General features: G+C 50.8%; 1 protein-coding gene across 3 annotated transcripts in view; it reads right to left on the bottom strand.

The window, feature by feature from the left end:
- Fam81a (family with sequence similarity 81 member A) overlaps window positions 1–14450 on the bottom strand; it is a 68331-nt gene extending 53881 nt beyond the window's left edge. Inside the window, exon 1 of one of the 3 annotated variants that reach the window (XM_045160869.1) lies at window positions 14148–14450. The gene's annotated coding sequence lies outside the window, so the exon portion shown is untranslated. Of the gene's footprint in view, window positions 1–13239; window positions 13310–14147 lie in introns of those variants that run through there. The other 2 variants (XM_045160867.1, XM_045160868.1) reach the window with 2 other exon arrangements.
- Window positions 14451–14799: the final 349 nt, after the last annotated feature.

Raw genomic sequence — 14799 nt, 5'->3', positions numbered from 1 at the left:
TTTGGCTAGAAACTTCTTACATAAAACAAGGAACCAATGAATAATAAATGTAGAAATTGCTCACTTGAAGTCTATTATTAAAGTCCAGAGGAGGCTGGGAAGACGGCTCCGTTGTAAGTAAAGTGCTGGCCACACAAACAGGAGGACCTGAGTCCAGATGAGCAGAATCCATGTACAAGGCAGTGCCTGCCTGTAATCTTAATGCCAAGGAGGCAGAGACGCCATCCCTGAGACCCACTAGGGCTAGCCTGGTTGAATCACTGAGCTGTAATGTCAATAAGAGAGCCTGTTCTCAAAGAATAAGGTGGGGGGCTGGAGAGATGGCTTAGTGGCTAAGGCACTTGCCTGCAAAGCCTAAGGACCCATGTTCGACTCTCCAGATCCCACGTAAGTCAGATGCACAAAGGTGAGGAAAGCGCAAGGTCGCACATGCCCACCAGGTAGCACAATCACCTTGAGTTCGACTGCAGTAGCTGAGGCCTCGGCGCACCAATTCTCTCTTTCTTTCTCTCTCTCTCTCACTCTCTCTAAAATAAAAATATTAAAAATTTTAAAAAAGAACAAGGTGGAGAGTGACCAAGGAAGACACCTAATGCTCTGACTTTCATGCACACCTGCGTGCACATGCACACGTGTGCCTATTTTTATAAATATGCATACACGCATGTGCACGTACATGCACACACATCTCTCACACACACAACCAGAAAACATCAGGTGTATATGCACACACACCTAATATCTCTCCCCCCCCCCCCACCGCTCTCTCTCTCTCTCTCTCTCATAACCAAACAAAATCAGGAAAAGAAGCCTCATTCTGTGTCTTAAAGGTTATGTGACTCTATTAAAATAAACGTGCTGTAAGTTTTTGCCTCGCCCTCATTCCCTTGTGGGCACATAATGAGGCTTGAGCCTGGGCCCTCATCAAAGCTCAGATGTGGCGGCCTGGATTGCCTGTCCACAGAGACCAGGCACGTGGCTCTAGGATGCCAACACACAGTATCCCAAAGGCCTCTATTCCAGGGACCAAGTGATCATTTTACAGGGTTGCAGGCAGCTATTTCCCATGTGGTTTGTCAACATGGCCTGGATTCTGCTTTGCAATGTTGGCCTTATTTCCCTCCACGTTAGTACATTCACAAAGGCACTATGCTGGGCCAGACAGGTGAGGGGTGACTGTTTATTCGTAAAAGTGAGCTTTGCGGGGGGCTGGGGATGTAGCTCAGCTGATAGAGCGCTTGCCTAGCATGCGCAAAGCCTTATGTTCAATCCCCAGCACTCCCTCCCCTCTGGTGGGGTGGCACACACCTGTAACGCCAACACATGCAAGGCAGGAGCAGGAGGATCAGAAGTTCAAGGTCATCCTTAGATATAGTGAATTCCAGGCCAGCCTGGGATACATAAGTCCCTGTCTCCAAAAATAAATAAAAAGTTTCAGCATGCTTGAAACATTTCCAGAGGTCTTCCAGCCAGCTTGATATCCTCTGTAGGGTCAGAATGGATTCACAAACAAACCTCCAAAGACCCTGGAATAGTCAAGGATGTTGCCTCCACAGCTTGGAGTGATGGTGATGTGTGTGTGTGTGTGTTTTAGGAGAACCCCTATGAAAACAGATTGGTTTTTGTTCTTATCTATTAATAACAGCTATTTTGAAATGCTATTTAAATCTCCTATTGTTATTTGAGCTTTTCATGGATGATGTCTTCCCAGTCGAGCTGCTCTGGGCCAGCAGGGGCCACATTCTATATGAATCTCTATCCTCTATGGCCCCACGGAGCTCTTCACAGATGCTCATGAATATGGGTTCATTTGCCTTTTTGTTTCCCTAATTGGGAAAGGCCCATCGTTTTAATTACTGAGTTGCTCTGCCCAAATGACACATCAGTGGCTGCCTCAAGATGCCCCTCCAACTGTGAGCTTGGCAGACAGCTCCAGGTCACACTGGAGAGGGCCCATGCACTCTTGCAGGCACGCACCCACACCGACAGAGAAGTGTCTTAATATTACTTTTATCAACAGCTATATTTGGCAACTTTTTCTTTCTAGCATTAGAGAGAAGACACATTACCAAATGTTAAAAAGGGAATCTGCCAAATGCAACAGCAAGAACAGAAAAACAATATTATTAAAAGCGGGTGTGAACTCTCTCCCTACACCCCCAGGTGCGCCAGGGTTCGCCCCGAGCAGGGGAAGGCCTGGCTTCACGTCGTCACGCAGGCAGAACGCTGGCTGCGGTTTTGGGCTTCTCTCCTGCATGGATCTCTAATCTGAAAAGCTCAGGATGTGGGCTCTGAAGAAAGTCCCCAGCCCCCAGCCTGTGTCCTTTTCCTGGCATTCAGGGGCTACCAGCTGCCCTTCCCTGCCTAACAATAGATTTCCTGCAAAAGATTCATTTATAAAACCATTGTTCTTTGACGATTTCTTACATATGTGCATGTATATACATGTGCATTGTGTTTTTTTATTACATGCACAGCCCTGGGAGACAGGTCATTCACTAAAGCATTTGCTTCACAAGCAGGAGGACCTGAGTTTGATCCCCAGAACCCACGTAAACACACCAGGTGAGGCAGGGCTCACCTGCAATCCTAGCCTTGGGGAGCTTGAGATCCCTAAGACTCAGTGGCCACCTAGCCTCACTTAATTGGTGAGCTCCAGACCAATGAAAGACCCTGTCTTAAAAAGAGGTTGGAGTCAGGCGTGGTGGCACACGCCTTTAATCCCAGCACTCGGAGGCAGAGGTAGGAGGATCACCATGAGTTCGAGACCACCCTGAGACTACATAGTGAATTCTAGATCAGCCTGGGCTAGAGCGAGACCCTACCTTGAAAAAAAAAAAAAAGAGGTTGGTGGGGTTCCTAAAGATAACAGTGAAGGTTGTTCACTGCCCCTTGCACATACATGTACACATGTGAACACACGCAGGTGCATAAAAAAGATGCTTTCATTCGCAGTTATGACCATAGCTCAGCACATCAACGCTAGAACTATTTAGAAAGCGTAGGGGAGGACTTGAGTTTTGATACAGATGACTTTAAATGGGGCACAGGGGGAAAACGTGAAACAAACAAAACAAGCCAGCCGAAGGCACCAGAGGGTTTTGGATAACGTCGTCCCGGCTAAACACTTTTAAGAATTGCATCATGCAAAAAAAGCAGCCCCCACACTTTCCCTCCCGCACCAACACGTTCTTAATTTAAGCCGCCGGGAGCAGTGGTTTCGCACAGCAAGGGTGGCATCTGCACGGAGCCGAGGGCTGGAGCTGGCCACCATCGCCGGGCAGAAGCATCGGGAAGGAGGACCCTGCAGGCCCTCATCACCTTCACTGCTCACCGCCCTTCGAGCCGATGTCGACTGCAAGAACCTGTTTTGCTTCAGCAGAGACTGAAAAAATCCTGGCTTTTGGGTCTTTGTCGGGAAATACACTCTCAGCCAATCTCCTGGTATAGCAGAAAGAGGTGATCGTAATCCAACGATTGTTTTATTATCACTGGGGAGGGGAAACAGCTCAGTAGTAGAGTCCTTGTCTAGCACACTTGAAGCGTTGGGTTCACCACAAAATAAAGATAAGATGAAATAAAACTATCAATAACTATTAAGCCAAGGAAAAAAATCAGAAACACACACGCCAAAGGTTACAAAAGCAATTGTGTTTCCTTTTTCAAAATCGATCCAGTTTTATATTAAGAAGTATGAGAAAGGACCCCACTGCTTCCTGCCCACCATGATGTGAACCGCTCTGCCACATCCTCCCCACCCTGATGGGCTGAAACCTCCAGGTGTCTCTTGAGCCTTGGAAAGCCCCGCGGAGGCAGACTGTCCCCAGCCTGTGCCCCTGTGGTGAGGCAGAGACATCATGAATGCAGAAAGTCCCTGGGCTTCAGTATCCTCCTTAGTGTGGGAGGGACACGATGATTCAGAACAACTGATTGCTATGAAGCGACATCCCCCACCCCCCAGTACAGTCACCTCAACAACTGTCTCTCATCTCCAGTATTATCTAAACACAGCCTCGCTCTGTTATCTATACCAGACATGAATATTCCATTAAGCTGAGCCAACTTTTAGGCTGGAGAGATGGCTCAGCAGTTAAGGTGCTATGCCTTCAAAACTTAATGATCCAGGTTTGATTGCCCAGTGCCCACATAAAGCAAGATGCAGAGCCAGGCGTGATGGTGCACACCTCTAATCCCAGCACTCAGGAGGCAGAGGTAGGAGGATCACCGTGAGTTCAAGGCCACCCTGAGACTCCATAGTGAATCCCAGGCCAGCCTGGGCTAGTGGGAGACCCTACCTTGAAAAACCAAAAAAATAAATAAATAAATAATAATAAAGTAAAGCAAGATGCACAGAGTGGTACATGGGTCTGGAGTTTGCAGTGGCTCAAGGCCCTAGTGTGCCCATCCTCCCTCTCTCCCTCTCCCTCTCCCTCTCTCTCTCTCTCTCTCTCTCTCTCTCTCTCTCTCTCTCTCTCTCTCCCTCCCTCCCTCCCTCCCTCCCTCCCTCCCTCCCTGTCTTTCTTTCTCTCTTTCTGCTTGCAACTAACTAAATAAATATCTTTAAAAAAAAAAAACTTAGCCAACTTTCCAAAAAATAACCATAAAAACAAAACCACACATAGGACGCAGAGGACGCAGAAGTTATTAAGAGGGACTGTCACCTCTCAGAGCAGTGGGCGGTGCGGGTCAGTGTCATGAAAGAGCTGGCAGGCAGAATGAGGTGAGGAAGAAGGGAGTGGCTGAAGGGAGGGTGGAGGAGCAGAGGCAGTGCTGGAGAGAGAGAGAGGGCAGACATGACAATGAATGAAGCAGGTGGTCAGGCTCCCGGGAGGAAGAGAGAGAAAGTACTTCTCTCACATTCAGCTGCTCATTTGGGGTGTGAAGAACGACAAGGGCCATTTTCAATTTGCTATGCTAGATTTCTCTGCCCATTTTTTTTTCAATCACATATGCTCTTTGTCTTAACAGATACCCCTAATCAAGAGGTCACCAGGTAAAATCGTCAATTTTTTTTTTTTTTTTTAACAACTAGGAACTCTCTCTCTCAAGCAACCTAGCAATTGACTGAAAGATCCTATTTCAAGCCTACACCCCCCACCCCACTCTTGGGAGAAGGTCTGGGTCTCACAGCCACCAGTCACACCACATGATAGCAGCCAGCTCCACAAGCCATTCTGAGGACTTGTAACCACCGAACCAAGCACTTGGGCCTCAAATATCAGCAAGCTTCCGCATACCGAACATGGTCCAGCCCGGGTGCTCCAGGAACCTCTCCAGTTCAGAAGGAAAAGAGCTCCATCGAGCCATCAGGCAAGAGGGGAGAGGCCGCGAGGTGGCAGGAACCAGGCAAGGCCGCCAGGCAGAAGGTGGGTCGGTGTGAACTGGGCCATCCCACAAAGCATTTGAGGGCCATGGGAGCTGGATATTCCCAGACTAAGCGAAGCTGGGCAGCGAGAGGAAAGATGGGGAGAGGACAGAGTGGAGTCGCTAGGATCAACGAGCAAGCACACGGGGTCCTGTTGGAACCCTCCTCACGGCCAGTGTGCAAAGTCCTTCGCCCCAAACAGGAGACAGTGGGGACAGGAAGGGACAATGTCAGGGAATCACAGGGCGGGTGGCAGCTATGAGGGGGGAGCCTAGGAGGGACTCAGTATTCCCACTCAACACAGCAGGAAGCCCAAAGGGCAGCCTCCGATATAGCCAGTCTGGACCCTCCAGAATTGTCTAGGTCATGAAAGACAGAACAGCTGGGGAACTACAAAGATCAAAGAAATCAAAAGAGGGCTGGAGAGATGGCTTAGCGGTTAAGCACTTGCCTGTGTAGCCTAAGAACCCAGGTTCGATTCCTCAGTACCCACATAAACCAGATGCACAAGGTGGCACATGTGTCTGGAATTCATTTGCACTGGCTAGAGACCCTGGCACACCCCTTGTCTCTCCCTCTCTCCCTCTTTATTTCTCTCTCTTTATCTTTTCTATCCCTAATAATTAAATTAAATAGGAAATCAAGAGTCATACCATGGCAGGCTGAGGCAGGAAGATCAAAAGTTCTCGGTCAGCATGGGCTATGTAGTGAGCTCCTGTCAGAAAGAAGGAAGAAAGGGAGGGAGGGAGGGAAGGAGGGAGAAGGGAGAAGAGATGGAGAAAAGGGGAGAGAGAAGGGACTAGAAGAGAAGGATAAGGACAACAGGAGAAGAGCAGGAGGAAGGGAGAGAAGGAAGAAGGGAGGGAGGAGGGAGGAAGGAAGGCTCAAGCTGCAAAGCGCCTGGGTCGAGGGTGGTGACTTATTGCTGCGATCCCAGCACCAGGGAGGCCAGGCAGGAGAACGGCTGTAGTGTGAACCTGGGCTCCATGAGTTTGAGACTAGCCTGGGAGTGAGACCTCACCTAAAAACAAAACTTTAATAAACAATATATTTTTTTCAAGATCTTCTACCCTTCTTTCCATATAAAGGGCATTATTAGGACAAGTTGATGATACCTGAATAACATCTGTAGATTAGATAATAGCATTGATTCAATGTTCATTTCCTGATATTAATCATTATTGTATAAAACGTCCTTTTAAAGAAGTAAATGTACACTTAAGATTCAGGATATATATATGTAAAATATATCTGAGAGAGAAAGAGGCAGAGAGAGAGAATGGACACGCCAGGGTCTCCAGCTGCTGCAGTCAAACTCCAGATGCGTGCACCACATTGTGCATCTGGCTTACGTGGGTACTGGGAAATCAAGCTTTGGTCCTTAGGCTTCACAGGCAAGTGCCGTAACCACTAAGCCATCTCTCCAGCCCCTATACTTAAGAATTTGAGAAGGTAAGCCAGACATGGTGGTGCATGCCTTCAATCCCAGCACTTGGGAGGCAGAGGTAGGAGGAACCCTGTGAGTTCAAGGCCACCCTGAGACTACATGGTGAATTCCAGGTCAGCCTGGGCTAGAGTGAGACCCTACCTTGGAAAAAGAAAATTGAGAAGGTTAAGAAAAATCAACATTACTCTGAAATGACTGAAGAAAAATTACAACCCTGTGTGTACATGCACTCCTATGTGTGAGAAAAGGCGAGAGAATGTGACAGAAGATAAAGGTAAAGAAAGGGTGGTAACTAGTGTGGTCGGAGGGCCGTAAGGATTATTCAAATTATTCATGAAACTTTTCTGTAAAGCTAGGCGATTGAAAGTTTAAATGGGCAGAGAAAATGGTTAAGGAAGACAAGAAGACAAAAAAAAAAAAATAAAAATAAAAAAAGTCAGGTTTCCCAGAGTCAAATTCTGAATGGACCTGGGAAGCGGGAGGTCAGAGGGCCTGAGCAGAACAGGGTTGGAAGCAGGGCCTCAGGTCTGATGTCCGCAGCTCCTTCCTCACCTCTGCCCTAAGCAGCAGAGCCCCGTTGAGTGATTCCAATGTTCCTCTAACGCACAGGGATGGCGTGACCCACGCTCCGCTCTGGTGCTGCTGGGAAAGGTGAGGTGCAGCTGAGCCTGAGGGAGAGAAGGGAGAAGGCCAGGACAGAAATCAGGACTGACCACGGAAGAAAGGCGACAAATGGGGAAGGAGCCAGGGCCCTGGAGCCGGAACAAGAGCCTGCTGGCGGCAGCCGCAGGACTGTGAGGTGCACATCAAGGAGCCACAGGACAGGTCAAGGCAGCACACCTCCGCCCGAGCCCCAGGAGGGGGCCGATTCCACAGAAAGACTTGGGGAACCACGAGAAGTTGGAGCTCAAAGGAGAGGCATTCACGGGTTTCCACATGGCCGCGGGGCAGGACCTGCTACTTGCAAGCACCACCCTCCACAACGGCCGGGAGCTCCATGTGGCCATGTCAGTCACATTTAAATTCACTTCAAATCAACCTAAATTGAGAATTCAGAGCCAGCGTGGTGGCACACACCTTTAATCCCAGCACTCGGGAGGCAGAGGTAGGAGGATCGCCGTGAGTTCAAGGTCATCCTGAGAATGCAGAGTGGATTCCAGGTCAGCCTGGGCTAGAATGAGACCCTACCCTACCTCGGGGGGCGGGGGCAGGAATTTAGTTCTGCACCACGGTGCTGAGAAGAAGTGACAGAGGAGTGCTCAGCACTGAAATATCTCTATCACACCTTCCAAGGCTCAGGGTCTGTTGCAAAAGAAGTGGGAGCCAGAGGAAGGGTAGGACTGCTTACAATGCACTCTTCCAGACACAAAATAGCCTGGATATCCACGACCTTGCAGTGCCTGGTACTGCTTACACAAGACCCTCGTAATAGAAACAAAAGATGATGACATCAAAATAAAAGAGATTAATTGAGAGGGGGAGGAATATGATGGAGAGTGGATTTGTGAACAGAAAAGTGGGGGAAGGAAGGGAATTATCATATCTATAATTAAGAAAGTTGTCAATAAAAATTTTTTTTAAAAAAAGAATTCAGTTCTGGGCTGGAGAGATAAGTCAGCAGTTAAGGCACTTGCCTGCAAAGCCTTATGGCCTGGGTTCAATTCCCCAGTACTCACGTAAGGCACATGGCATGTGCATCTGGGGCTTATTTGTAGCAGCTAGAGGCCCTGGCATGCCCATTCTCCCTCTCTCTCTCTCTCTCTCTCTCTCTCTCTCTCTCTCTTGCTCTCTCTTTTACTCTCTCTGTTTCTGTCCCTCTTCTCTCTCTCTCTCTCTGCTTGCAAATAAATAAATAAAAATATTTTTAAAAGAATTCAGTTCCAAGCCAGGCGTGGAGTAATGCCTGTAACACCAGCAACTCAGGAGGCTGAAGCAAGAAATATTGCAAGCTCACAGCTAGCCCAGGCTACACAGCAAGACCCTGTGTATAATCAATTAATCAATTAACTAATTCAGGTTCTCAATCACACTAGCCACATGTGACCAGTGACCACCACTGCTTCCCTTCCTACAGAAGGTTATTTTATTTTATTTTTATTATTTATTTGAGAGAGAGAGAAAGAAATAGGAAGGTAGAGAGAGAGGGAGAGAGTGGGCACGCCAGGGCCCCCAGCCACTGCAAATGAACTCCAGATGCATGTGCCCCCTTGTGCATCTGGCTTACATGGGGGAGTCTGGGGAGTCGAACCTGGGTCCTTTGGCTTTGCAGGCAAATGCCTTAACCACTAAGCCATCTCTCCAGCCCATCTAGCTCTTTCTTTCTTTCTTTCTTTCTTTCTTTCTTTCTTTCTTTCTTTCTTTCTTTCTTCCTTTTTTGGCTTTTTGAGCTAGGGTCTCACTCTGGCTCAGGCTGACCTCGAATTCACTATGTAGTTAGCACGATTTCTTATAAGAAGGATGACCTGAATACGTGGCGGATTAAGGGTTAGGGCATAGAAAGGAGACAGCCAAGAAATGCAGAAAGGGAATAACACATCCAAGTGGCAAGCAGGAAGGAATGGAGTCCAGAAAACAGAGTGTGGGACGTATGTGGGCTGAACATAGGACAGGGATATACAGGCATTTTCTCCCTTTCAGAAGGAAAAGGAACGAGGAAAGGCAGAGAGGGAGACTTGGAGTAGTGAGGGGGACACAGCAGAGATTTAGATTGCAGTAGGAGGCAGACAAGGACAATGTGGGCGTCCTTTATCTTGTCAATGAAAGGACAGTAACTGGGATTTAAGTCATGGAAAGATGTGCCACCGCCACTAAGTGGGCGCGGGCAGAGTTAATGAAAGATGGAATTTTTTGCTGTTGTTGTTGTTTCCTGGAAAAGCCACGCCTCCATGACATTACAGCCAGCATCCACTTGCACAGGAATCTGTCTGAAGGAAGGTCTTTCTGACTTTTTTTTCCTGGATAAATTGGCAGGCTGAGAGAAGAAAAGGCAGATAATGAGGGTGATTTTGGACTGAGGACTGGAACATGAGGAGCCAGGCACACGAAGAACGAGGGCTGCAGGTTCCGGAGCCCAGATGTTCCAAGAATGGTGAGGATGGGCTGAAGAAAGATCGTGGCAGCGAGTGACGAAAGACCAGCATCCTCAGTGATGCCTCAAACCAGACACCGTAGGTGGAAAGAATCCACAAGGAGGGCAGAAATCCAAATTCCAGGTCTCAACAGCGGAAAATTTCTCCCAAGATTGAACACAGCCAAGATGTTGGTAGTTAGTCAATGTGGAGAGACATCTGAGCCCCAGGAATCAATGCTGAGGAACCTCAAGGTCAGTGAATAAGAGAACCATAGCGTGAGCCCCAAAGTCATGGTAAGAGCGAAACAGCGGCAAATGAAGTGAGTTGCTCATGGTTCTGTGTTTGGTTTTGTGGGGTGTGGGTGTTACTTTTTTGCAGCCTCCAGCAAAGCCTATGAGAACATCAGAGCACCCTGAAAGCTTGATCAGCTGTTTTCTCCTTCCCTGCCTTTCCTTCTCTTTTAGGCTTGTTTTAAAATAAGGAATTTTTAAAAACACATTTGTGTGTGTGTGTGATGTGTGAGTAAGCATGTCTCATTGCTCACCACTGCATACACTGGCCCATGAGTTTCCAGGGATTGCCTGTCTCCACCGCCCATCTCAGCATCCGCTCCCTGGGATTACAGGGGCTTTTTTTTTTTAACTTGAGAGCAACAGGCAGAGAGGGAGAGAGAGATAGAGAGAGAAAGAGAGAATGGGCATGCCAGGGCCTCCAGCCACTGCAAAGGAACTCCAGATGCATGTGCCACTTTGTGCATCTAGCTAACCTGGGTCCTGGGGAATCGAGCCTCGAACTGGAGTCCTTGGGCTTCATAGGCAAACGCTTAACTGCTAAGCCACCTCCCCAGCCCTGCATCAGCTTCATGTGGGTTCTGGGGATGTGAACTCCCATCACCAGGCTTGTTCAGCAAGCACTTTAGCCCCTGAGCCATCTCCTCAGCCCCATACATAAGTTTGCTTTTTGGAGTCTCATCACACCCTGATGATTCCAATTTGACATACTTGAAAGAGTCTCATGAGCCACGTTCTTCAAATGTTCCAGGTGTATCAGAGGAATCACTCACTGGATTTGGGAGGTACCGAGCCGGAAACGCAAGGAGCACACTGGGGAGAGCACATGGCACCACGTTCTAAGAGAAGACTTGGCTGGTGAGGGGAACGATGGCATGGAAGTGGTACCAAGGAGCAAGGGGAGAGAGCTCAGGATGTTCTGAGGGAAGCTGTAGGCTCAGGGTCTAGCGTGAGAAGAGGAAGAGGAGACGGGCACAGAAACAGAACACAGGAGATTCAGGGGTCTAGCTGCAGGATGAAGGGAAGGGGCAGGGAAAGGCCAGATGAAGCCACCTGGCGCAGTGGCCAGCAGGGGACGACTCGCCAGCTCATGCAGTTCTGAATCCCAATGGCAAAGGGCTCATTGCAGGGCTTAGTGGTTGAAGTCCTGGCCGTAAGGATTTTTCTGTGTGCATGCGAATCTGTTTTGTGACATGTTAACCATTAAAGATGACTAAGCCTTCAGGTAAACAAGCTTGTGGAAGGTTATTCATTAACACTGAAAACTTTTTCCACCCTACAGACAGGCAGCAGATTTGAGTGACCCTCAAGAGTCTCCTTGAAGCAGAAAGTCGGATGCAGCATCCCAAGGGGCCTGTGACAGCAATACCAAGCACCCCCCCCCCACCGGAGGTAGTTTATGGATAGAAACCATGGAAAGGGGCCTCCGAATTTTTTAGTATCAGTCAATGCTAAAAGTAGAGGTACTGCAACCTAAAAGGTGCCCCAACACACACACACACACACACACACACACACACACACACACACGGCCCTGAAGGCAGGTAAAATGTGCCAATCATGGGAGTCAATAACATACTGACTCTCAGAGTCCTAACTCTTATTTAAAAAGCAAGCTTTGGACTGGAGGGATGGCATAGTGGTGAAAGCACTTGCCTGCAACACAAAGGACTCAGGTTCGATTCCCCAGGACCCACATAAGCCACATGCACAAGGTGGGCACAAGTGTCTGGAGTTCGTTTGCATCGGCTGTGAGCCCTCCCTAGCATGCCCATTCTTTCTCTCTCTCTCCTTCTTTCTTTCTCTCAAATAAATAAGTAAAAATCAAAAAACCAAGCTTTAAAGAGCAAAAAAATGTGTGCCCTTGCTTCTAAGAAAGCAGCCCTTCTGCCAACGAAAGTCAGGGTATCTTATCTCTGGTTACTCCTGAAATAATTTCCAACGCTGGCATACACAGACTTTGTACTGAGTGCACGCATGCGCACCACACACACACACACACACACACACACACACACACACACAGAGCTCATGCACATTGAAGAAATGACTCACTTAATTTGCGGCTGCCTGCCACTATTGGATCTTGATTTTACCTGTTCAAACATAAAGTTTCCTATTAGATCAACTACAGGGAAGAAGTCCTCAAGAGAATTAGACCTAAATTTTGTCCACGATTTGGGCACCTGTGCAACTTAAAAGATGCCACTCTGGACCTCCGACTGCTCTCTCTCTCTCTCTCTCTCTCTCTCTAATCTTCCACAAAACAGTGCCAATTGCTTGACACTTTGGGAGTCAGTTAATGGAAACCCCTCACGGGAAAAGCTTGACATAGTAATAATAAGCCATGCGTATCCAGGCCCCGCAAACGTGGGCAATTTGGGGCGTCAACACTCACTGCAACTGCAAAGAACCCGAGCCCCTCCTTTCAAAGCCAAAGGGGCACCCGGCAGCGGAGGGGGCAGCAGAATGATTAACCTGCCCAAGGTCACTGAGCTCCGAGGAGTGGGACAGCTGCCCCTCTCCTCCCTCTCCCCCTCCCTCCCTCCCTCCCTCCCTCTCTCTCTCTCTCTCTCTCTCTCTCTCTCTCTCTCTCTCTCTCTCTCTCTCTCTCTCTCTCTCTCGTCCCCGGCCAACTCTACACAACTCAGTCCCCCACCACCAGTGTCTCCTGGTGGGGTGGGGAGGGGGTTTCTCTGTTGGTTTGCTAACACGCGGCCCCCGGTGAAGATCTAATGCAAGCTGCGCTCGGTGCCCAACTTCAGCACCTAACCCTCTCGCCCCCAGCATGTCACCCAGGCCACGCGCATCTCCGTGTGTGTGTGTGTGTGTGTGTGTGTGTGTGTGTGTGTGTATGCAGCGGTGGGGGGGACCCCAGGCTAATCTCCTGAGCCCTGTACCCCAAGGTCACCGACGGACCCCTCCCCTCCTCATCCCACCTCCACAAGCGCCTGGATGCCCAGATCTAGAAAGGATGCTGGCGGGGGGCGGGGGGGTCACTCCCGACGCGCATCCCTCGCGCCCTGCCTCCCTCGGTCCCCGGCAGGACCAGGACGCGGCACTCACCCGCGCGGGGATCGGTCACGCCGTGGCCGCCCATGTCCTCGCCGGCGCGGGCTGGGTGCGGCGGCCGCGGGCGCGGGGCTGAGCGGGGCGCCGGGCTGCGGGCCCGCGCCGCGGGGAGGCGCCGTCCAATCAGCGCGCGCCGCCCGCCGGGGCCCGGGCCGCGGTACCCAGGGGAGCGCGAGCCGCCGCGCGCCGCCCCGAGCCGCTTCCGGGCGCGTTGCCTGGACGCCGTTGCCGTGGCAGCCCGGGCGGGAGGCTTTCCCCGCGCCCAGCCTGGCGGCGCCGCCCCTCCTCCCGGCGTCCTCCCTCCCTCCCTCCCTCCCTCCCTCCCTCCCTCCCTCCCTCCCTCCACCCCTCCCTCCCCGCGTTCCCACACCCAAAATAGCCTCTCCCGGTCCGGGCCGGTTTCCCACCCAGCTCCGCATCCTCCCGGAGCCGCGGAGTTGGCGGGGTGGGGATAGAGCAGATTGCAAACATAAATAGATAAATAAATAAACAGCGACAACAAAAAGCAATCGATGTCGGTGTAGGGCTTGTGGTTGGATGCTCTCGCAGGCCGGAGGTAGAGGTGTGGAAAAAGGCCACTGAGAATTAAGCCGTGGTGGCCACGCCGGCATCCTCCCTTAATGCCCTGAACCTGTTTCCCCGCGTGTGCCGCCGTGAGTTCGAGGCCAGCCTGGGGCTACAGAGTGAGTCCTGGAGCAGCCTGGGCTAGAGTGAGACCCTACCTCAAAACAACAAAATAAATGAAATAAAATAAAATAAAATAAAAGCAGGTGATCAGCCCTCCCCACCCAAACTGGGCAGAAAGAGTCTGCTGAACACACACACACACACACACACACACACACACGCGCGCGCGCGCGCGCGCGCCCGGGTCTGGCGCCCACCTGCCCAGGTGAACGAACCTTGCACCTGGCCGGCTCCAAGGGTTCCCGGAATCGATCACCTTGACACCCGCACCCGCGGCGGGCCGGGGACGAGGGCGCGATCTCACGGCCAGACACGACACGCAGGGAGGAATGTCTGTCTACGCCTCCTTTCCTTCCCGGCTCTTCCTTCTCCCCTGGGCCTCGCCCCGGGCTCCTCCCAGGGAGCCCTAACTCTTTCCACCTTCCTGTCGGTGTTGGGAGTCTCGGGGTGGCAGGATGCACGAGCCGATCCACTCACAATTCGGCTTCGTCTCCGTGGGCGGGATTTAGGCTCGGCGGGGGATCCCACCCTTGCCCGCCTCTCGGGGTTCCTAGAACCTCGCGTCTCCCCGGCTGCCCAGCACCCGGCGAGGGTGGCTCCGGTCTGGCTCAGCGGGAGGCCCCAGGAAGAGCCTCTCGGACCTTGCCTTAGACCCCCCACCCCTGCGGTCTTGGAGGGTAGGGGTGCTGGGGTGTGCTGCCGATGGGTCCTGGCTTATAAAATAGAAAGCCCCTCAGCAAGGGCGAATACATCGGTAACATCCATGCAGTGGATGGAAGGAGCCCTAGACGCAATGGTGAAGGAGGAGGGGGGAGGGGAAGGGAAGAAAGGGAAAGAGTGGGGAGGGGACGGAGGGGAAAGAAGGAC

Source organism: Jaculus jaculus, chromosome 10 (genome assembly GCF_020740685.1).
Source record: "Jaculus jaculus isolate mJacJac1 chromosome 10, mJacJac1.mat.Y.cur, whole genome shotgun sequence".
NCBI lineage: Eukaryota > Metazoa > Chordata > Mammalia > Rodentia > Dipodidae > Jaculus > Jaculus jaculus.
The sequence above is the reverse complement of the archived record's forward strand: the minus strand, read 5'-3'. Positions and strand labels throughout refer to the sequence as shown.